The 24,086-nt window shown below is 28.4% G+C and overlaps 1 protein-coding gene and 1 long non-coding RNA gene across 3 annotated transcripts in view; both read right to left on the reverse strand.

Moving 5' to 3' along the window:
* LOC123290416 overlaps window positions 1-24,086 on the reverse strand; it is an 873,043-nt gene that overhangs the window by 546,795 nt on the left and 302,162 nt on the right. The window lies entirely within an intron of this gene.
* On the reverse strand, window positions 7,566-8,636 carry LOC123290423. The gene is made up of 5 exons (XR_006534872.1): window positions 8,254-8,636; window positions 8,040-8,192; window positions 7,872-7,977; window positions 7,670-7,789; window positions 7,566-7,595 (listed from the first exon to the last, which is right to left on the reverse strand). It is a non-coding gene; the product is annotated as an uncharacterized LOC123290423 (long non-coding RNA).

The raw sequence follows: 24,086 nt of genomic DNA on the forward strand, positions 1-24,086 counted from the left end.
ACTAAAATTTTGTTCATAGCTTCAATATTTTTAAGCGTCACAAACTTGGGACTAAACTTAATATAACTTGGTATACTAAAAAATAGAAAGTTAACAACTTAACAAAAACGAATATATTATGCTACGAGAATTTGTTAAGGTACAGAAAGAAACTTTTAATGACAAAATTATGAGAATAACTTTCGGATATAAAATAACTTCCCCAAAAATCAAATCGAGTCGAGTGTTGAACTTTAGTGATAATACACCTTTTATTACCCTTCAGTTTCTCGAAAGATATAGCTATATGAGAGCCCGAGCTTTGATTTTCCAGCACAAAAAGTGAGAACTGCGTGAAAGTGTAACAAACAACAAACAAACAAACAAACAAACTTCATTACTTTCACATTTATAATATATAGGGAACATTAGATAACACACTATGTTATAAATGTTCAATATTATTCTGTTTGGTTTTACATTATGCCATATTTATGAATATTTTCTGTACAACATAGTTTCTATGTTTCACGCCTGTCAGGCGTTCTGCAACTGCTCAAATTTCTTGAATCAAAGTTTATCAGTATAGTGTAGCTTTTATGTATTGTTCAGTTGACTTTATATGTATCATTTATTCAATAAGTGAACATATCAAAAAGACATACATATTTGACATGCAAGTCGATTATCATGTGAATACTCTACTACATAGCAAGAAGCAAGCAAACTTTAGTATCTTATAGCTTTGGCTTGGTATGTGATATGAAAGACATTATTATAACAACAATATACAACAATATATTCACTTTAATATCACTATTAAGAAAGTTTACTTTCAACAGACATTATAGCATTATTATTTATTATATGTATAACTATTTTAAGTCTTTTATAATATTTAACTTGTATCATTTACAATATGACGATGAATTGTCATTTTAACGATACATTGTTGATGAGAAGAAGTAGGATAAACAATTTAATTTCATTTATAAGCGACATTAAAGTTAAACTATTCTTAACAATAGCAATTTTGGAGCCCAAAGCTGAAAATTTTGTATTTGTTAGTTCATTTATTTATTTATTTTTTTTTTTAATATAAAAATATTTACCGATCTGAATACAAAGATTTGGAAGTAAATTTATAAACATGAGTAAAGAAATAATTTTTTATAAGTATTAAAACGTGATTTCTAATAAAATTTGTATACGAAAAAACCACGGATTATGATTATCATGCTTAACACGTTTTAACATGTAGATATTGAATTTATACATAAATATGTTTTTTGGAAACACATACATTTTTTAAAACCAAAATAATAAATCAAATCTTAAAATATAATTAATATTATAAACGTGAAAATATAAATTATTCATAGGAAAATATGAAATTTCCACATGCTGGAACATGTTTCGCATGCATGATCATATTATTTATATTTGAATATTATGATTAGAAAATATTTTTATAATATACAATGATGTTATCAACCAATATATGTTACATATCATATTTTAATATTATGTTATCAAAGAGGGTTTTAGATTCACTCCCAAGTGAATGGGATTGGAAGTTTTAACTGACATATAAATGTTGGAAAATCATCATAATCACTCTCTCAATATGGAAATTCTTCAAGAACATTATTCTATGTTATGTAAAATATTAAATTGTTTTTTAAATGAAATAAAGGGTAATCATTGACTTCATCATTTTTATTCACCTACTTTCAAAGTATTTTTTCAACTTTCTACAAGGTACGGCATTCAGGGCTTCAAGGTAGATAATACTACAAGGTTGCGGCATTCAGGGTTTGACAAAGTTAATTTTAACGGTGATTTGAGTTTAAGCCACTAAGAATCGTTTCTTTCACATGCTTCACCAATTACATTCATAGAATTACTATATTTTGTCAATCTTGCACTATTAACAATATCTTTGATCAACTGTGTAGAAAGATTGATACATTGTCAATATGTAAAATATTGATGAGTTGGTTTGATGAAAATCATAAAATTTTCTACCATCAAAAAGATCAGAAAAGAAAAACAGGTTTGCGAAAACAGATGTACCTGTATGTCAAAATTCAAATTATATTTAAAATATTTTTTTAAATTAACAAACAATAATAAAAATTCAATGCGGCTTTTTTAACAAATTAAATTAGAGCCTTTAAAGAAAAAATATAATCATTCTATCAAATATATAATGATTATAGTTCATAATCAAGTATTTAAATTGTATAGTGGTAACAAAAAAGAATGTTATACGTCAAAATACATTTTAATATTTAAATAGTGCTAATAAATTAGTATATTTCGATAAAGGTGTAATTAACAAGTGAAAACAGACAATTGACGGAGTTAATTGTTGAAATACTAAGTATAGACAGTGTTGATTACGCAATCGTTTGTTTTTTTACGTCATGTAAGCAACGAAAGACAAGCACCATTAGATAGCAACACATACACACATGCCATACTCACAATACTACTATTTCCATATAATACATACTATAAAATTTGCGCCCCCGCGGGTAAGTTTTTTTTTATTTAACCGTTTGTTCTATTTCTTACGGTTTATAAGATACGGACCCAAGACATAATTGACTTATGTTGCTTATTTACGAACTCCGCCTAGCTTTTTACGGCCTGGGCAAGCTATAAAAATTTTATTTTGATATCTTATTTCGATTTCGAGTTATTAAAAAACCGACAGGTGGACAATCGAAAATGTACTAATTAGGTGATTTTAAGAACACCTTTACCAAAATTTTGTTCGTAGCGTCAATATGTTTAAGCGTTACAAACTTGGGATTAAACTTAGTACACATTGATATATTTCATATATCAATGCATGGTATAAAAAGTTTAAATTGTAAAACTTTGTAATTTTTTAATATTTGTTAATATTTATTTCAGATGTAATCAAAAGTTTGTTGCATTTTGTTAGTATATAGACCTCTTCAGGACCATCGATAAAATATAATTTATTTTCTTACTTTTAGTCGCGCATAATATAAGATTGCGTACTCTTTGGGTTACAAAATATAATTTAAAACAAATCTATTAATTTGAACTTTGACCTATCGACCTTCCACATTAAGGGCGGAGGCCATCATCATTAGAGTTGTATTAATATTTCAAATTAAAAATATTTAATGTATTAATAATTACCATTATTAATAATATCTTGGTGATCCTGGTCGGGATACTAGGATAAAGTTATTAAATTATTATATTGATATCAATCATTGACAGGAATACAAATTTTGCAGATAATTGAACGTCTAAGTGTTCGGGGAAATTACGTTGAAAGATTCATAACAACATACAGATGAAGCAAATAAAAGCGTGTTAAAAAATCTGCAACCTTTTGCTTGTTATAACCCAGTTTTATTAGAATATAATTTTATCCAATGACTATAGGCGCTTTGAATAGTTATGCTACCGGTAGATATTATATATGTACGTGCTCGTAGCAACATAACACGTTGGAACAATATTATTGTACTGACGACGACATTTGATACTATTCGATGGATACAGGTAATTAATTATCTGATCAATTGAAATTATAACATTAGCATATAAACGGGCAATATGTATACATGGTGTATTTTGCTTAGTACCTAAATACCCACTTAAATATTTCTATTTTGAGGTTTTATGGTCAGGTATAGGCACCAATTTGGAGAAAGTGTGTGTCTGTGTGATATCCTGCGAACAAAAAAAAAAACTTTTAACAAAAAGAAAAACGACTTCAAAAGAAAAACTTTCCCAAAACAAATTAATATGCACTAAAAAGTAAAAAAATAACGATAATAAGTATAATGCAGTTAAAATTATTGTTATTTTTGAAGTCGGTGTCAGCCAAGGAAACAACTCTGACAGAACTGTTTGCTACAATAGCTTGGCTGACACCGACTCCAAAAATAACCATAATTTTAGCTACAATATATTATCGATATTTTTTTCCCTTTCTAATATAGTGCACAGTAATTTGTTTTGGAAAAGTTTTTTTTTTTAATTTAAAGTTTTTTTTTTGTAATTTGGCATTTTTAGTGAATCTGAAGTACACTTACTAGTTTGTCACTAAAAAAACTAAAAAAAGAATCATGGAAATCGGATGGCTGGATTTTGAGTTATTCGTTCCCTTGTCGTGCAAACTTAATGTAGATTTAAGACTTTTATGGTTTTCTCATGGATTCCGTTGTTAGAACTGAACCAAAATGAAATGAAACCACACAAGAAGCACCATCCCTCAAGAATCATCAAAATCGTTTAGCTCAGTCGAAAGTTCTGAGGCAACACACATAAAAGAATACAGTCGAATTGATAACCTCCTCCTTTTTTTTGAAGCCGGTTAAAAATATGGTATCGCTTTCGTTGGGATCTCAATCGAAGTGGTATCGACTTCATATTAATGGCAATGGCGAACTTTATGTTTTCATTTATTGAAATTATTTTGGGGTTTTACAACGGATATGTGAAAAACTTTTATAAATCAACTGGTATAATACAGTAGATGGATATAATAATATATATTCGAATGCCAATAGTAATTAACAATTGAGTAAAGTAATTTAATCCATGCCTTTATAATAACAATGCAACATACGTCTATTACCCTTGGAATAACTTTGTAATTGAAAATATATAAATGGTAAGTAATATATAAGCTGAGTGCTAAGTGTTAAGAATTATCTTACGCAGAAATTTGCAATATATGATTTCATTAATACGATTGAGTTTTGTAACTAGGAATGATTCTAGTTTAATTTTTTAATTCAACTGAAAATTTGTAGTATTTTTAAAAATTTCAGAACTTCCAAAGTTTGATAGAAGATACTTCCAAAAAATTTCTCAAATCAATACGGTGGCCACAATGATTCTACTTGATACAGGGAGATTATGTAAAAATCCACTTTTTTAAAGGATTCAGCGATATATGTTATTTGAAGCGATTATATATTACTTGCCGATATTCCTTGTAAGAAAAAATAAGCTAATAATTGTAAAAATTAAACTTTTTCTTGATAAAAAAAATGTTTACTTCCTATAATTGAATGTTATGTAGTCAATTACTTATTTTATTGAGATAGTTGACTCAGGAAATATTTACTTGCCATAAGCACACGAACATTAGACGCATTTACGTCAATCCAGTAATTTTGTTTGATAAAAAATTAATGGTCTTATATGAAATTTTGAAAGTGTTCATATGAATCATTAATACGCATTGTTTTTACGAACACAAGAAAGCGGTACATAATTATGAAAATATCGGTCCCCATCACCATAAAAATTAACTAACCATCTTCAGTTAGTTTAAAAATCGTTACAATTAACATTATATTATGTGATTTGAGATCTATTGTACTTCTTTTAATTCAAAGAAGAAATTCTACGGCTTTAACAAATTTAAGGATAACCGAATCCATTCCAACTTGTGGAGTTATTTGAAAAAAAGAGTAGAGAATGAGCATTCGAGATTCCTCTTTTTCATAACCTCCGTATGCAGAACACTCACTTTCGTCAATGGCTTTTTCCCCAGTTTCAAATATCTCTCGATTCTTTTTCCATGAAAATCTATTATAAGGGTTTTTGCTTGGTATTGGTCAGGTGTGTTTCCCAAAGAGAAGTTGAATTCGCGTACCATCCATTCGCAAGAAATGATTAAGTTATGTAAGACAAATGGAATCATTTTGATTCAGTAGTCAACTTTTTCGTTCCCTTCGAGGCTCGTAGTTTCATACTTATATTCTACACTTTTGCCCTACAACACGGAAGCAATTATAGTATGTTTATATATAGTATGTTTATATTCAAACCAGTATAATACATCGTCAGTATTTCTTATTTTTAATATGATTCACTTTTTTTCGTTTAGTAGCGTACAAAATTTTTTTTCTGTTACATAAAAATTTAGTTAATAATAAAGCTAGATTTTTTTACTATATAAAATAATTATATATTAAATAAATAATATTATACATGGCTGCCTTATAGTGTCTGTATGTAGTAAAAAAGTAAGCATACAAATAAACAAACGTGGAAAAGCGTGCTGTTACTTACCAGCATGCACATGCACATGCACATCATATTCATGCACACTTGTTGTAATGTAAAGGTATCTATCTATCTATCTATTCTATCTATGTGTATTTATACATAAATAATAGTCTAGACAGAAATTGTAACATATTGCAGAGAATCTTCTTTTACAACCGTCATCTTGTGTAGTTATAGTTGGTTTTAGGATGCATTATTTCATATTAAAGTGAAAATTTGATGTACTTGTCTGTTAAATGTTTAAAATAAATACATAAGACAATGCACTGCACCATAGTCAGGCAGTATTGTACAAAAGATGAGTATAATAATAATAAGTACAAGGCAAGCATAAGCTTTTGTATCAAATAAAATTCACGCAAATGAAATATATACACGGAGAGAAATTATTACATATCATTATTGGACAAAGAATTTTATCCGATTAAAACACTGGTCAGTAGTTTTGAAGTTTCCATTTTGTAATTTTGTAAAAAACGTTATTTGTCTTAAAATTTAAAAATGCGCTTTTTAAAATTTTTTCAATAGTAAATTCAAACACTTGAACTAAGAGTTGAGGTAATATCACAAGAGTATTTTGTGTATGTGAACATATAAAGGTATACTAAGTTAAGTCCCACATTTGTAACGATTAAAAATATTCATGCTATGATCAAAATTTTGGTATAGGTATTCATAAAATCACATAATTAGTCCATTTTCGGTTGCCTGTCTGTCCGTCTGTAAGCACGATTACTCAAAAACGAAAGTAGATTTCAAGCTAAAATTTTTTAAGCGTGCTTAAGATGTAAAAAATGACCAACATAGGTCAATCGGGTCTTGGGTCTGTAGGCTCCATTTTGTAAACCGTTAGAGATAGAAGAAAAGTTTTAATGTAAAAACTATTCCTTTTAAAAAAGTAAACAACTTTTTTTGAAACATTGTTTCGTAACATCAGTGTTTACCCTTGAGGGCGCAAATTATATAGTACGTTTTATATGGGAATATCAGCTATGTGTGTGTGACAGTATGCGTGGCTATCTAGGATACGTAGTATTTCAACAATTAACTCAATTCAATATCTCAAGTAACTCAATTCAATTTCTCAATTAACTGAAGTCAATTTTTTGTTTTCACTTGTTTTATTTAAAATTTCCAAGAAAATATTTTTATTCAAACTTCTACTTAAATTTTGCTCTCCAAGAGGTCAAATACATTATAAAAATTTGCGCTAGTATTTTCCATATAACTTGAGAATATTTAAATTAATCTATACTTCTTTGAACATCAACTACGTAAAATTTCGGACACCATGTGAAAGATGTTGTTGTTTTTGGTTTGATCTTTTTTTTTTAAGTGGGGGTCAAAGGAACAGACGTAAAATTTTGTATTAATTTTAGCGCCTTATACTAAAAAAAGATGATTTAACATTAAAACCTTTCCAGTAACATTACATTGAGTTAAGCTACAATTTTGTTACCTACTTGAAAGTTTGGTTGCTATGAAAATTCATTTTGGTAGAATTGATAATGTTATGTAGTGAATCTGCTAAAAGTACCCTAAAATAATAATATAATATATCATAATAATATAATATAATATAATATACCCTAAAAATAATTAGTATATTCACCCTTATTTATAGGGAAATTTCATCATAGTCACTGCATAACATAATTTCATACAAACATAATAGTTATGTTTTTTTTCAACTGGTTGGTGACAATTTTGCCTCCAAAATCCCACCTACATCCTAAAACAAAAAAACAACGATCTCACCTTTTTAATTAATTATTATCTGAACTTCGTAGTGAAGACACATATAAAATTATTACTAAAACTGTTTCAATCGAGTAGAATTATTCAAATTGTTTCAATCGAGTAGCATTTTAAATTGTTTTCAATCAATTGTATTTCGATTTTGTACTTCTGGATAAAAACCTAGAACAAATAAATTATCATTAAACAAATTCGTCTTTTTATTATTCAAAATACGAAATTACCTGTGGAAGATACGTCCAACACGTGGGTTTCAATTAGGAGTTTGTCATCCAGGAATTGGAGGATATTAAATTAAAACTCCAATTATATGAAGGGTTTCGACAAGTGTTAACTTCAACAAATTGAACACTCAACATTTTACAGGTAAACATAACCTACAATTTTATCCAATATAGTGAAAATTTAATTGTAATTATTCCACTAATACGAACGCACCTAAAAGTTTCGCCAACACAGGAACAGATTGGACATTCATCCAAATCGACGTCGAATTATACAAACGATAAATTCCATGTTCATCGTACACATATGTATTTGACATTTAAGTTTCTAAAATTTAACTAACAACTGTCAATAAGTAAAGTCAGACTCAGATAAATTGAACCATATGTGGATTAAACGGATAGTACCGTACCCAAGTTTGAACATTTAATCGACGTCGTTTGGACTCGTGTCTAACTCGTTCAGCCTGCATGAACCCAGGTTTGTCAACAACAAAGCTTGCTAGTCAACCAGCCTCAAAGGACCTCTGGGAGATTGGGTGTCCCATACAAATTTCCACATTTAACACCCTCACACGTGACGGACCCCAAAACTCGAACACCAGTTCACCAATAATTGGGAACCAGGGCAACTACATAGCAATAACTAAAATGCCACTTTGATCAGGTTTATCCATTTATAACAAATTATTCTTAAATATAAATTACAAATATATTTTTTCCTCAACAAACAAAGATTTATTGAAAATTCCGCTATTGTTTTACCATTTGTTCTGCAATTGTGTTACCGATTTGGAACATAAATATCTTTTCCTGTATTTCCATTTAAAGATATTTTGCAAGAGTTAATCTGATAAACCCACCAATAATTTCGCCGTACAATATTGATATTTAATTATATTATTATAAAAATTTCACCGTGTATAAAATAAAATTTACGCAAATGAATATACACGAACGAGAGAATATTGTTCAAAAGAGAAAATTTACAATTTATTTCGTGTAAAGTGTAAAAGATATAATTGCTCTTTGTATGTCTAAACTCAATTAGACTGATGTTTATTTTAATCGTACGAAAAACGAACGTTTCTACCTACATGTATGTTATGTATTTATTATTTGTAATCATGTACTTGAACGAGTGAGCAAACCTGCAGGGTAAGTGTCTGGATAGGTACCTATGTATAAAATTAATAACATTTATTTAACCTGGTGTCAGAAAACTGGAAAATTTATTGAATGAGCAAGTTCTTGATGATGTGTGAACAGATGAATAGCTTTGGTATGCTTTTTGAAAATTTTAATAAGCAACGGTTAAAGCACGATATTTATCGAACTTTATAATATTTTGCCAAATTTGCCTAGATTTTTTGACCTCAAATCGGTGATTTATAATTAATCACCGTTCGATTCATCATAGTTAAAAATTATAAAAAACAAATAACCCAAAATTTTTAAAGCAATACTTAAAAGTGGATCTTTAAAATGTATAATTTAAGAATAAACGAATATTACATTAAAATTTCAGAAGAACCAATTATGATTTCACATATTATAAAATGGTCGGTTAAGATTGGAGCCAAATTCTTTCGAAGTACACATAAAAATTATTAAACAAATCAGTCATATATGGTTTTCTTGTCTAGTGTGAAAATTCTTTTTATTTAACAAATTTATGGAACACTTGAAAACATCTTATAATAATTAATAATAATTTTTAATAAATATTCTATGGAGAATATAAAAGATGGCTTGTTACTTTCTAACACTCTTCAATGCATCGATAGGCTTTATAAATTAAACTATAAGATCAATCAACGCAAGATCATCAATGAAAGCTGTCGTTCATTTTTTCGTATTCAAATGGCAGCTTAAATTTAAATAAATTATTCAAAATGTATCAGACATCCTATGACTATTTTTAAATTCCAATTCAATGTGATATGATATTTATAAGTACTATATATAAGCTTCTCAAACCTGGTTCAATTTTTTCAAATAAGTGAGTACTTTATACTTTGTGAAACAAATGTTTATTATTATGAAATTTAAAAATCTTACAGACCAGACGTGCAAAAACTGCTTATAAAAAAACACATTCAATTAGAAAAGATTGCAGAAGTTTGCAAAAAAACTCTATATAATACGTTTTCTTTCGTTTTACGAAAATGAATTATCTTCTTAAAACTATATGTAGCTAACGAGAGAAAGCTTCATATTGCAGGCATAAAATTATGCTTTGTTCAATATAATATTTTTCATAGATCCAAAATTACACTTATAGGAAAAATCACTCATGACGTCAAGCAGTTAATAAAAAAGTCGCGGGCTAAAATCTTAAAAAAACAGTAGTGGTCTATGGATTGACTCTAAGCCATTAAAGAAGTGGCTTGTTTTTTGTTAGACAGTTCATTCATACAATTTAACAGTTCTTTTGTCAGTGTTTTTCAGTATTCATCTAACTCAACAATTGTAGTCTGTAGAAACCCTACTTTAAGCCATTTATCGTAGTTTAAGATACCGGTTGTTTCATGGCCAAATGATATTCCCAGTAATGGAAACAAAAACAGCCACAAATCACGGTATTTATACGCGTTATAAATACGTAGAAATTATTTAGACACAATTTATTTTAAAAAGCACAGTCGAGAAATTGAAACAGGTATAGCATTAAAAAAGCCTGGGTGGAATTTTTTTTTAGTAAATTGCTTATTTTTTAAAATAATTTTTACCAAACAGAATGAATTCCTCAAAAATTGTAAACTAACTTCAAGTTCTAATTTTCCTCGCTGACCGGTAATGATGGATACAAATAAATTACTTAGTCTTCATATTTTCTAATATAGTCATCAAAAGTCTTCGAAAAAATTTAAAAAAACTGAAAAATTTACCAAAATTTGAAACAGCTGCATCTCTACGAAAAATTATCGAATTCGGAACATTAAAAGTTGATACACAGCTGTTTGAAATTTTCAGCCCATATCGCTGCCAAATTTTCATGATTTTTTTTTCTCAGTTTTTAAGGATTCATTAGGAAAATTTGAGTTCAAACTTATGGAAATCGATTTTTTTATGATGGTTTTTGTCTGTTGAATATTTTTATAGATTTTGAGAACACGGTATGTAAAAAATTGGTAGACAGTTTGCAACTGATTAAGCGTCAAAAATTGGGTCTTGGAAAAACACAATTAAATTCTTAAAAAGGCATACAAGAAGAGTATGTAATTTTTCCTTGATTATGAGCGTACGGACTATAACCATACCTATATTTTATGCAAATTTCTGGCGAAAAAATTGCAACGTATGTTTATGTAAATTTATCAATTTTACATGATGAATTGTTTTCAAACTAATATTCCGCCTAATTACATTGCGGATTGTAAACTCATAATATATACAAAGCCGGAAAGAATACAGACAATATAATTACATTAAATGAACATTATAAATTACATTGCAATGAAAACATCACTTAAAAAAATGAATAGTTTTAATTGTCTTGTTTTACAAATAATAATAATTCATATTTTACTGTTTTTATTAAAAGTGCAATTACCTACATGTATGCAAACATTATTTAAGATAAAATTTAAATATCTGCGGCAACCGAGTTTCGTTCGTTTATTTACTTATTTATTTATTTTTTTTTTTGCTTCTACAAGATGACATTACCAATTTGGTAATGGTTAACCTGAAACTTGTTGATGCCCACTTGATTGAACATTAATAATTAGTAAACAATAAAATATTTTGTCCGGCAAAAATACTGATTCGATGAGCTTGCCTACCTCCTGGAACATGCCGAACTTAAGAACTTTTGTTTTTAAATACATACATGGTTTTGCTGAATTATTTAATAATTATCAATGTTATCAAGTGATCATACTGCTCAACAAATTCCATGCCGAGTTTTTTCGGACCGATAGCTGAAATATGCCGTTTTCATCTCTTTTGAAAACGCTGCTCTTTTGAAAAAAGTCGTAGAAAGAAGTTTCATTCAATTTCATTTTAGTTTGAAACTTTTTTCACGTTTCTGTAAGGATGTTACCCATCGAATTAAAAGTAATAAAATCTAGTATTCACAGACTTACAGAAAAATTTTTTAAAAGCAAAGTAGATTCATTTTTAACCCCCGAATTAAAAAAGGGGTGTTATAAGTTTGACCGCTATGTGTGTGTGTATGTCTGTCTGTGGCGTAGTAGCGCCTAAACGGATGAATTTTAATATTTTGGTTTCATTTGAAAGGTAATTTAACAGAAAGTGTTCTTAGCTATTTTTCAAGTGCGATCTTAGGTTTCCGTGCCCGAAAAAACTAAAACTTGGCGATGATCTTCAAACTCGATTCACTTTGGAAAGGGCATGATGTATAATTTTAACATACAAATAATTACTCTGGAAATGAATGGTCAAATAAACCTGGCTCAATCAATTTTGAAAAGTGAAATGGTAAAATAATTGGGTAATTCAAAACAATAATTCAAAAGAACAAACTTAACTCAAACATTTCAATTTCAATTAAAATATTTCAAAAAATTTGTCCCAAAAAATGATAGCTCTCTAAGTATCCTTTTCATTTCATCTGATGTCCTTGGCCATTACTTTGATAATGATTTAAGAAGGAGTACTATAAGTTTATAGTGTGTATCTGCGCGTCTGTGTGTTTATCACTTGCATCGTAGCCCCTAAACGTTCGAACCGCCTTGATTGAGAACATTTTATAGTTTCCATAAATCGGTTTACAAGGAATAAATCGCATTTATCGGGAGTTTTTTAAATTTTGTAAATTTCACTTATAAATATATTATATATAAATTAGTATATAAATTGTGATAGTTAAAAAATTAATTTATAAGTTTTAGATAATAAATAATTGAAAAATTATTCAAAAGAGCACTAGATGATGCAAAAGATTTAACTTATATACATATTTTGCATGCTATCAGCTGCACTAGAGCTACTTAATTTCTTCATGCGTTTAAAATTTAACCGACTCATACGTTCAAATGTCGTGTGAACGGATTATATTGTAATACATTTCGATACCTTAATATTATATGTGTATTAAACACCATAAGTTCTTTTTTCAAAACATTGACTTTAATTATTATAATATTCACGATTTAAATAAATTACAATATTCACGTGCGCTGTTGATTTATTTATAATTTCAATGAGAAGGAATTTATCGAAAATCTAAATTGAACGCAACAAATTTTAAATTGAATATTGATATAAAAAAAAGACTAATACCTAAATAATAAAATGTATATCCAATATTAAAATATTGTATACTGAAAGTTTAAAAAATACTGAGTCTATTATTTGTATATTTATACCGACGAACCCTAATATTGTATTTTCAACTATAAGCTTTTATTTTTATATATTTGACACATCCATGTGACGTAAATTTTCCTTTAAATGCGGATGACTGATTGGTCTTAAGAATTGATTTATTAGGTTTAGTTTTTGAAAAATCTTATCCTTGCAGATCAAGAGATCTGTTATGTTAATTCTGTATCTATACCTGACAATTTATTTAAAAACATGCTTATTGGCATGTAAGTTTTCTTCTCCTCCTAAATTATTTTGAATTACTTCAATATCTCTTGCCATGCTTCCAGATATTAAATAATGAATAACCAAATTTTCGGGATCTTCTGATCATATTGAAAACTCAATTTCTGGATTACTAACCTAGCTATCCTATTCTACTATATTAACCATAAATTACTTTAAAAACATTTCTTGCCTACCTTGATAGTTTTTATTTCATGTTAACTCCCCAACTGTCTGAAACAGCCTGTTTTCATATTTATATGGTTTTGCATGAAATCACGCAAAAATTCATCAACAAAGTTTTTAAAATTAAGTTATACTTCACGTAAATATTTTTTAAAGGCTGTTCTTTATGTTGATGAACTTGTATATTGTTAGCGTGTATATTGTGATAGGCCTACGTTCAAGAGATAATTTAGTGTAATGAATAACTTAGCCGAGCTCCATACGTAGTAGTGGCACTCATGTGTTATGATGGCGCTTAGGAATTGCGGATGGAATTTCACAAATAAACACTGCACTACACGTATATGTATAAGTATGCCATATAAGCCTCTTTGCAAGGAGATCTTCATAAGGTACGTGGACTTGCTGTTCTAAGCTAAGCTCTTAGAGCTCTCTTTTTGAGATAAAGATTTTCATGGCACCTCTCGATTAAGTATATGCATAATATACATTTTTTAATACCACCTTTGATACGAAATGATTTAGGCTGAATGAATAAATATTCCTAGGGAAACACGACGTGATAGCATCAATATGTTGTCGCCGCCTTACCAATGTAAAATTTCAAAAATTAGATCGCGTTAATAACTTCATTAGCCCATGGTTTCCTGTGTTGAAAGAACTAGGATAGTAACCGCACCTAAGTTCGAAATTTAAGATATCTTCTATGTTTAAGCCAACCCTCGGTGTTTGACAGTGGCAGTATCTATAGTCGCTAAAAGAGAAAATTCTGATTCATCAAGATAATGTCTTTGTCATCAGCAAAAAGAATAATGTGTTGTTTCATGCAAAGTGGTAAATTTTTATTATATAAGATGAATAGTGGGAAATCGAGAAATATTGTGATGGAATAATCCTTTTACCTTGAATATTTCTGGAACTTTTAGTTTATTTATAAAAAAATAATAATGTTCTTATCACGTATATAAATAAGTACATTATTTATAACAAAAAATATACTTAGCATATAGCACCACACACCACACACACAGAATGTACTGTAATATGTATTTTTTATAAAGTTGAATTGGCTACAAGCCAGACATCATGTATTGAAAAACCATTAAATGTCTCTACGACTATAAAATAAGTGTACATGCATATATGTACATACAAACATACATATAAAATTACATTTTATTCCAATTTCTTGCTGATCCTTCCGTTTACTAGTTTTTGATACTAAATAATAAACCTTTGGAAATAGCAAAATCATGTTCATAATTAGATATTCATGCCGAGGGTATAGAACGTGTTTAAAATAATAGATGCATGTTAGAAAATTGTATCGGACCTGCAATCCGTTAGAAAACAATTTTCTGGAATTGAAACTATTATTGTTTCAAAAACAAATTAATTGAAGGTTTGTTGGTACAAAACAAAAAAGTTCTTAGTATAAAATATTTTCTAACTTGTAGCGATATGTAAGACTAAAGTGAAAACACATCGGCAACCGAAGTGAGCCTTGGCCTCCTCCACAATGCCACTCTAGACGATCAAACCATCTGTGGCTTGATCTATATCTTTTCTTTTGGTGTATACTTTGGCATACATTACTTTCTTTGGCATCCTTCATTCGTTCATTCTCTGTTCATGTCCAAACCAGCTAAGTCATTGTGAATCAATAAACTTCACAATAAATTAATTCAGCAAGACTTCGAGGATTTCTCTGTTGGTTCGAATAAAATCCTTCTCGTTTACTCGAACACCACCATTTAGCTAATTATTTTCCTTTTAAACTTGTATATCGTCATTAATTTAGTTTTGCGCGAAGTAAGTTTGTTTTTGAGTAGTGTTGTAATATTAAAGGGGAAGCATGGCTTGCCATTGATTTGAACTTTTGCTTGGTCATCATTTAAGGTTCATCAATTTTGGCAAAATTTGTAAGTATTTCATAAATTCTACATCTCCAAAGCTAAGTGGCGAAACACTTAGCTCTGGGCGTAGATTATCTCTGTTTCCAACCGGCTAGTTTTTCCATTTCATTTTGTTAATTGAAAAAAAAAAATTCTTGGCGACAAAAAAGTTACACTTTTTCAGCCTAGCCCTTTCACTTTTTTCAATGAATTATATATTTTATTATTTTACGATATACATTCATTGAAGCAAGAAGTGTAGTATTATGTATCACTTTTTTGTGCTTGTGTAATATGTAAAAAATAACAAGTCTCAAAACTAACAAATAATTGAAATATCAACTAATTGTATAATTATAACTTTGTCTTCTTCTCTCCGAAAGTTTTCTAAATCTTGTAACATTTTTAAGTTCGAAACAGATGTGTACATTGTTAAAGATTAAGGGCAGATCAAACCACTTTCGAGTTGTTTTTTTTTTACAAAAGTTCTTTCACAGTCTTAGCCTTTCAAAGATGATCATCAAATACATTTTTTTGCGAAAATAATACCAAAATTCATACGTAAGAGAATGGAAAATGTTTAATTGAAATCAAAGAAGAAATACCTCTATACAGAAACATTTAGTCATATTTAGTTATAAAACAGAACTAAGTAGATTATTTATATACAATGATATCACAAATACTTTGTAGTGATGTATATTTTAAAAATATCACCACACTATACAATTTTTCGTCAATGAAATGAAAACTCCTGTAGATTATAAATGATCTTATAAATAAAAAATAACGATGATACTATAAATCTATATTTTTATGTTTATTTAATAGCCTTTCTTTTTCTAGATTCCATATTATTTAGTTTTTAGTATGTTTTCCAAATATTTAAGCTTCTATAACACATAAAACTATTATTACATTATTGATTCAAACGATATTATTTTACTGAAATTGAATGTTTATTTTTTCCAGCCTCTACATGCATTGCATTCTGGATTTATGGAGGTTTAGTGTTCGATGACGTTGAGGATGTTTTAAACTGTACTTGTAAGTTCAAGTTAAATATAAAATTGTTCAAAAAGGCTTTTAGACTCCGAAATCCTACAGCATCTGTTAATTTATACAATTGAGTTTTTAGGATTTTGATGTTAATATTTTAAATATCTAATCAAAAATGAAATTATGGGAAAAAAATAATATAAATGTATATTATTTTAATATTTTCAAGGCCTATAAATTTTGAACATATAGGAAATTTTGTTCATCACAAAAGTTAAAGGTAATAAAAGTGGTCAAAGCAGCCAGTGTTCAACCTCCCGAACCAAAAAAGGTGTGTTATAAGTTTGACCGCTATGTGCTTGTTCGTCTGTCTGTCTGTCTGCCTACCTGTATAGCTTTCTACAATTAACTGTATACTATAGGCTTTATCAATTCGGTCAATTTTGCAAATTATTTGAGATTACAACAATTTCCCAACATTTATTCACAAGTTAGTTTGTATACAGAAGTTGTAAGGTCTCCAAACCAGTTTTTTTATATAAAATCAAATACGATGTAGCTTGATGTATACAAAATAGTTGTATGTCTTCAAAGTATGGATTCATAATATAAAAGTTTTGGCAATAAAAATATATTACATACTTTTAAATCGTTTTTAATCAATTTAAGAGTTTATCTGATAGTTCTAAATTTATAGACTTCAGTATTTGGTAAAGTGAATACCATCATCATAGTTTGTCATAAATGTGTTTAAAATGTTTGTTTTCCTTTCAATATAGATCGTGTGAGGTATGCTACGATGTCGTTTTCGAAAAACGAAAAACACATTACTTTTATGAATCAGTTTCAACTTGGCTTTTAACATCAAAATTGTATTTTTATACCATATTTATATGTAATATATATGAAGGTATACTAAGTTTAGTTCCAAGTTTGTAACGCTTAAAAATATTGATGCTACGAAAAAAATTTTGGTGTAGGTGTTCATAAAATTACCTAATTAGCCCATTTCCGGTTGTCCGCCGGTCCGTCTGTGAACACTATAACTCAAAAACGAAAAAAAGATATCAAACTGAAATTTTTAAAGTATACTCAGGGCGTAAAAAGTAAAGTGGAGTTCGTAAATGAGCAACACAGGTCAATTGGGTCTTGGGTCCGTGGGACGCATCTTGTAAATCGTTAGAGATAGAACAAAAGTTTAATTATAGAAATTGTTCTTTATAAAAAAATAAACACTTTTTTTTGAAACATTTTTTCGTAAACATCACTGTTTGCTTGTGAGGGCGTAAATTGTATAGTATATATTATATGGAAATATCAGTTATGTATGTGTGACATGTATGTTTGTGTAATGTGATAATCAACACTGTCTATACATAGTATTTCAACGATTAACTCAGTCAATTGTTTGTTTTCACTTGTTCATGAGGAATACATTTTATTCAAACATAATATAAAATTGGTTTATATTGACCGATTGCCAAAATGAAAATTGATTTTAGGTAACTACTTCAAACTGTATTGTCTTTTCAGCGTATATTGGAAGAAATTTTGAACACTTTGTTTTGAAAAAGTGTCCAATACTATTTCCTATTCCTCTTATTTTCCGCCTGGGTAGGGATCAACTTTAAATAATAAATGGGAAACCCAATTTGCAATACATGTTTTGATTTTTCAAGTTAAAAAATTTGCTAAAACTAACAAATTTTCCATAACGGAATGGGAACATGTGGCCCCCAAGTTCCAAACAGAAAACGCTAGAATGTTTAATATAAATAGAAACATGAACTCAACTTAAACATCAAATTATGAAGAAACTTTCACATGTAGCCGTTCTGACTTGATGTAGTTTAACAGTGCTTGCCTGGTAATCTGGAAGTCATGGCGTTGGTTCGATGCTCGCACAAATATGTAAGATATTTCAGATATTGAAAAAGTAAATGTTAAAAAAGTGCATTTTGTACATTTATGACGGGTGCATAAAATCAATTGTCTAGTATTTTATGCTGCTGCTGTTGCCATATAATTTTTACAGATATTTATGAAAAAAATAAATAAAAACCAAAATATGGTCATTAAATTGTAATAAATAAGATAAATTATTAATATTTAAAAACATGTTTACACGAACACAAAACTGCACGCATCAATTCGACTCGACTGAATGCGATGATGGTGTTCATTTCTAACTGCACATAGTACACAAAGTATAACACATACCACACTTTATATTTCATTACCATTACCGTAGTACCGTCAGTAAAAATACAAAATAATCAGAGAAGAGTTTGTTTTATCTTTTAAAATATTACAACGATATTTAAATAAACACATATTCTTATAACGTATTAGCAAGGTGCCGGATTTAAGATTCGTGGATGCAGATATTTGATTTATAGCTAAACTATTCGTTTCATGCGTGCTTAAACTAGACCAGCCAGAAATAAAATTAAAAAAATTAAGACTCGAAATTTAAAATTGTTAATTTATTGAAAATGTGATATTGATTTTGTAATTTGAAATAAAATACAAAAATTTGAAGTTGGGTACTATGCCATTTATGTTTCAAATTGTACGTATCTAGTTCAAAATTAAACTGCTGCTCTCTTGACACGTTTCGATTTGAAAGTTTCTTAAATTTTTTAATTATTCGCTCAGCCCTGTTGAAATTCTTTATTTCAATCGAACAACAACATTATATAATCTCCATTTTATATATTGATTCCTCAAATTGTACGTATCTAGTTCAACGTTCTATCACGTTTCCATTTGAAATTTTTAAATTTTTTGAATGACAGTTTGAACGAATATCAGTAACTTTTGCTAACGCATTGAAGTTTTTTTAGAGTTTATCTGAAAAGTAAATATACGATGTGAATACTTCGCCAACAATTACAGACCAAAAAAAAAATTGTTTAAACATACAGGTCTTCAAAATGAATCATTGGTTGATATGACCAAAATAAACTGAAAACTTCTTTTGTCTCGTTGAATTGTGTAACACTTTTTGTGTAACAAAAACAAGGAACTCGCATCACTACCATCGCGTGTCTTGTAATTGACCTTCTCCTTAACGGACACACCGATTTTGATGTAATTTTTTGTGTGTGTTCAAGTGAATGCGAGGATAGATTAGATGCACCATTCGGTCCACTACAATGTGCTTTTGAGTGTTTCGCACAAAAAAAATTAAAACCCATGACCGTGTGTGTTTGTAATTGGAATCCTCCTAAACGGATGGATTGATTTTGATAAAATTTTGTAGGGTGTGTTCAAGTGGATGCGAGGATGTTTTAGATTCGATCCACACCAAAAAATTAATACATCTATGACATAAATGGTGGAAACGCATATAAGTAATATATTACATTACATACAATTCACAAGTTACTTAGTTTTCACTTCTATCAGCAGTCCCGCATGCTTCTTTTGTTTTATATATCAGCGTCATAGGACCACTTTTCATTTGCTCTAACATAAAGAGAGATTTTTATAATTTTAATTATAGAATTAAAGTATTTGTATACTTTGATGGTCTTTAAAAGTAAAAATAATTATCATTGTACACAACAATTGATAATAATTTTTATTATAAAATTGTTTGCTTTAGGTAAATTTAAGTACCTGGTTATCTTATTCTTCTTATTCTAATATAATTTAAGTTTATTTTGTGATATTATTTTTGGTTTATTGATGGAAATTTTAAAGGAAAAAACTTGATTGAACTATTGATTGATTTTACTAAACCATAAAACTGAACACTTAATTATAAAACTTTACACTAAAAATCTAAAAGACTAACACTTAATCTAGATATATTTATGATATGAATTTTTTTTTAACTGCATAGATTTTATGCATTTAATTATAGCTTTTTACTTTAGGGAAATGATGTGAAAATTCCTTTGTTATTTTCCCATATTTAATGATCAATTAATTGTTTAAATACAAATGAACCTATGCGTAAAATTAAAAGCATTATTTATATGGTTATTTAAATTATAGGAAATGGTGTGTATATTGCATCTAAAGTTATCCAAGTTTACGAATTCCAGTAAAAAAATAGGACAAATAACCTTGTTTAAATTTCATATGATGTAAACAGGATGCAAGTCCCAAATAACAATAATCCTATAATTCAAACTGCGGATTTACAGAAGTTTTGCTTTTTAAAAGCAATCGCTCTGAATAACAAAGTATGTATGTAGATCTTTTTGAAATAGAGTCAAAACATAACATAGGCACTTAATTTCAAAAACATATATAATTTGTATATAAAATAGAACATTAATGATATGTTCTTATGTTCTGTTCATCATAGTACGAGTAATATATATTTTATATTCATTAAGAGTATAATTTACAAACAATAAACACGCGAATTTCATATAATCATATAAAATATTGTACATTAAAAACTTATAACACAACATAAAATATATGTTTGTATGTTTGTATGTATGTATGTACCCAATCTAGTTGTACGGTTTATTTTTATGTTGTTTATGTTCGAATCTGATCGTGCTTTATGTATTTATTTATTTTGGTTTTTATGTGCGATGAATGTATTTAATTTATTGAGTACTCTAATAATGTTACGAGGTATCTGTAATATTAACAAGTGAAAATAAATAATTTAATGAGTTAATCGTTGAAATACCCTGTATATAGGTATAAATATCGATTAAGACATATATGTTGAATATCTTTGTTGGTATTATCTCTATCTCTATATATTATAAATGCCAAAGTAAGCATTCTTGTTTGTTTGTTGGTTACGCTTTCACGCTAAAACTAGCGAAAGGTTTTTAATGGATGATATATCAGAATAGCACATGAGATATAATAAAGATAAAGAAAATTTAAAAATTAATTTAATTTGACTTTACCATAAATTACAGATTTTCTGTAAAAGTAGTCATTTGACATTACCATAAATTGCAGATTTCTGTAAAAACAGTCAATATAAAATATTTCACAGCCATCTTTTCTGATATACTCAATGAATAATTACGACTATTATACATTTAAAAAAATAGAAAACCATACATGTATTTTACCTGTGTAAAATAATCCTTAATATATAGAAAGTGGATAAGCGAGAGCAATCTTTATCAACCTTTACTTTTGAACCCAGCGAAGCGGGTGGGTATCAATCTAGTTTTTAATATATTAAGGTAGTTCCTCCGCGACCGTCCAGTCAAAAAGTTTTGGACTAATACTATCATTCAGTGCATTAACTGTGCTATGACTATTATACATATACCATATATTATTTTCACAAGACTGTAGTTCCTCACTAACAAATCTTCTATACGTATACACACACATACTATGATATATAACTTTACCATTAGTTATTATATCCTCTCCATAAAAAAATATCGCTAAAACGAGTTATTTATTTAAGTTTTTTATCGAAACTATATGGTAAATAATTTTTATTTTTATTTATATATTTTCTAAATATAGTATTCTACATTATATTAGTTTTTCATAGAGATGGTGGACGTCATTCATTGGTAAATAAATATAATATTTGTAAATTTGTGTATTTTTATACACTTCTCCCATGTACACGTACAAATTGCGTCACTTTTAATTGCTAATATCTCATGTATGGCATGGTAAATCATCTTCTAATTTTAACAGCAAGTGTATTATGAATTAAATATTTTATATTCTGAGTTTTGAGAAATTCTTGGAATATCACTTTCGTGTAGGTACTACCTTAAAAAAGTGTAAGACACAACAACATTTATACGTTGAAAATCTGTCAAAAAAGCATTTATTTTGGTTTGAAAATAATTTTTTCGTTTTTTAGAATGTATATGCTTGGAAATGAATTTGTAAGAAAAAAATTTTTCCCCGACAACTTACTGAACAGTTCAAGCCTATATGTAAATTGTTGGACCTATTTTTTTCTTTTTAGTTTTTATTTAACGCTTTCGGGTTTCTTGATAATTTAATTTTTTTTTTTAATGTTAATTCAACAGAACTTTTGGTACAACATTACCTATAAAACTAAGTGGCCTACTTTATTCATTCGCTTACAGGTAAGTTTACATAGATAATTACGCTCATCTACTTACTTATTTAACACACCGAAGAAAGACAACATTTTTGAATAAAAGCGTTGGTATAAGATGTGAAAAGGGTCTTGAAAGATTGCAAAGAGTTGATTTTTCTTTTTATAAGTAGTCCGGAACCACATGTAAAGGTACTCTATGCTCGGAAATTTGAAATGTAATAAAAATGACTTTCGTTTGATAAATGATGGTTACCTTACAAATAAAGGTCGACTTTAATTCATATCCTTCACTTATTAAAGGTGAATTTGACCTCGTTACCTTCAAAATAGAAAATAGTAGCACAAAAGCAATTTTTTTTATACTATTACAACAAAGCACCAATTTTATTATATGTCTCTCATAATGATGAGTATTTTTTTCATCCATTTTCCAAAACCCATTCAGAGACAAACAGCAATAAATTGTTGAGATTTTGTTACAGCTATTATTTAAGCACAATTTGACATTACATAGGGCATTAGTAATGTTTTTGACTATATAGTATAGATGTATGGCCTACACAATAAATTTTACAATACACATATTATAATAGTAGTGTTTTATATTCCAACATTTATATCCATATCCATACCAACAGTTGTATGTTTATTTGTTATAGCCTATCCAATCTATGAGTATTGGCAAAACGATAAGGGGGAGAGAGAGAGAATAAAGGATGTGGACACATTTTATCCCCGAAAATAAACCACTATAGACAGTCTAGGTAGAGTACGAATTATTATATACAACAGAGTTCAAATATGTAATATATACAGTGGGATCGATAAAATAAATACAAAACACTTTTAATGATTCGACAAGAACAATACCATCTTGTCTGTTTTATTCTTAGAAAAAGATTTTGGTTTTCCAAAATTTATAATTTTAAATCAAATCTATAACCTTCAAAAATAAAATACAATCGACCTTTTAAAAGCTCTTATAGTTTGCCAGAAACTAGAAACTAAAATGTTGGTTTTAAATTTGCCTTCTTTACGCCTTTAATACTATCATTGAGTAGGTATAAAATTAGGCTAAGAGACCAACAATTCAATGACACCTTCAAGTTTGCAACTCTCTACCTTAGATAATTTTGTAAAAAAACTCTGGAAAAATTTCCTTAGTTGAAAAACAATATTTTTCGATGAATTTTCTAAAAATTAGATAATCTACATAGTACTTTGGGAGGGTTAATTACTCCCCGTTACAATCGGATATTTTTTTAAGCCATGTCCAAGAGTAATATTTCCGTGTCAACAGATTGGATAACCTTGAAGTTAAACCATTAGTTGTAATTATATTGGATTGCACTTTGGAAAGTAAAACACCAAATTTTG

The sequence above is a fragment of the Chrysoperla carnea genome, chromosome 1 (genome assembly GCF_905475395.1).
Source record: "Chrysoperla carnea chromosome 1, inChrCarn1.1, whole genome shotgun sequence".
Classification (NCBI taxonomy): Eukaryota; Metazoa; Arthropoda; class Insecta; order Neuroptera; family Chrysopidae; genus Chrysoperla; species Chrysoperla carnea.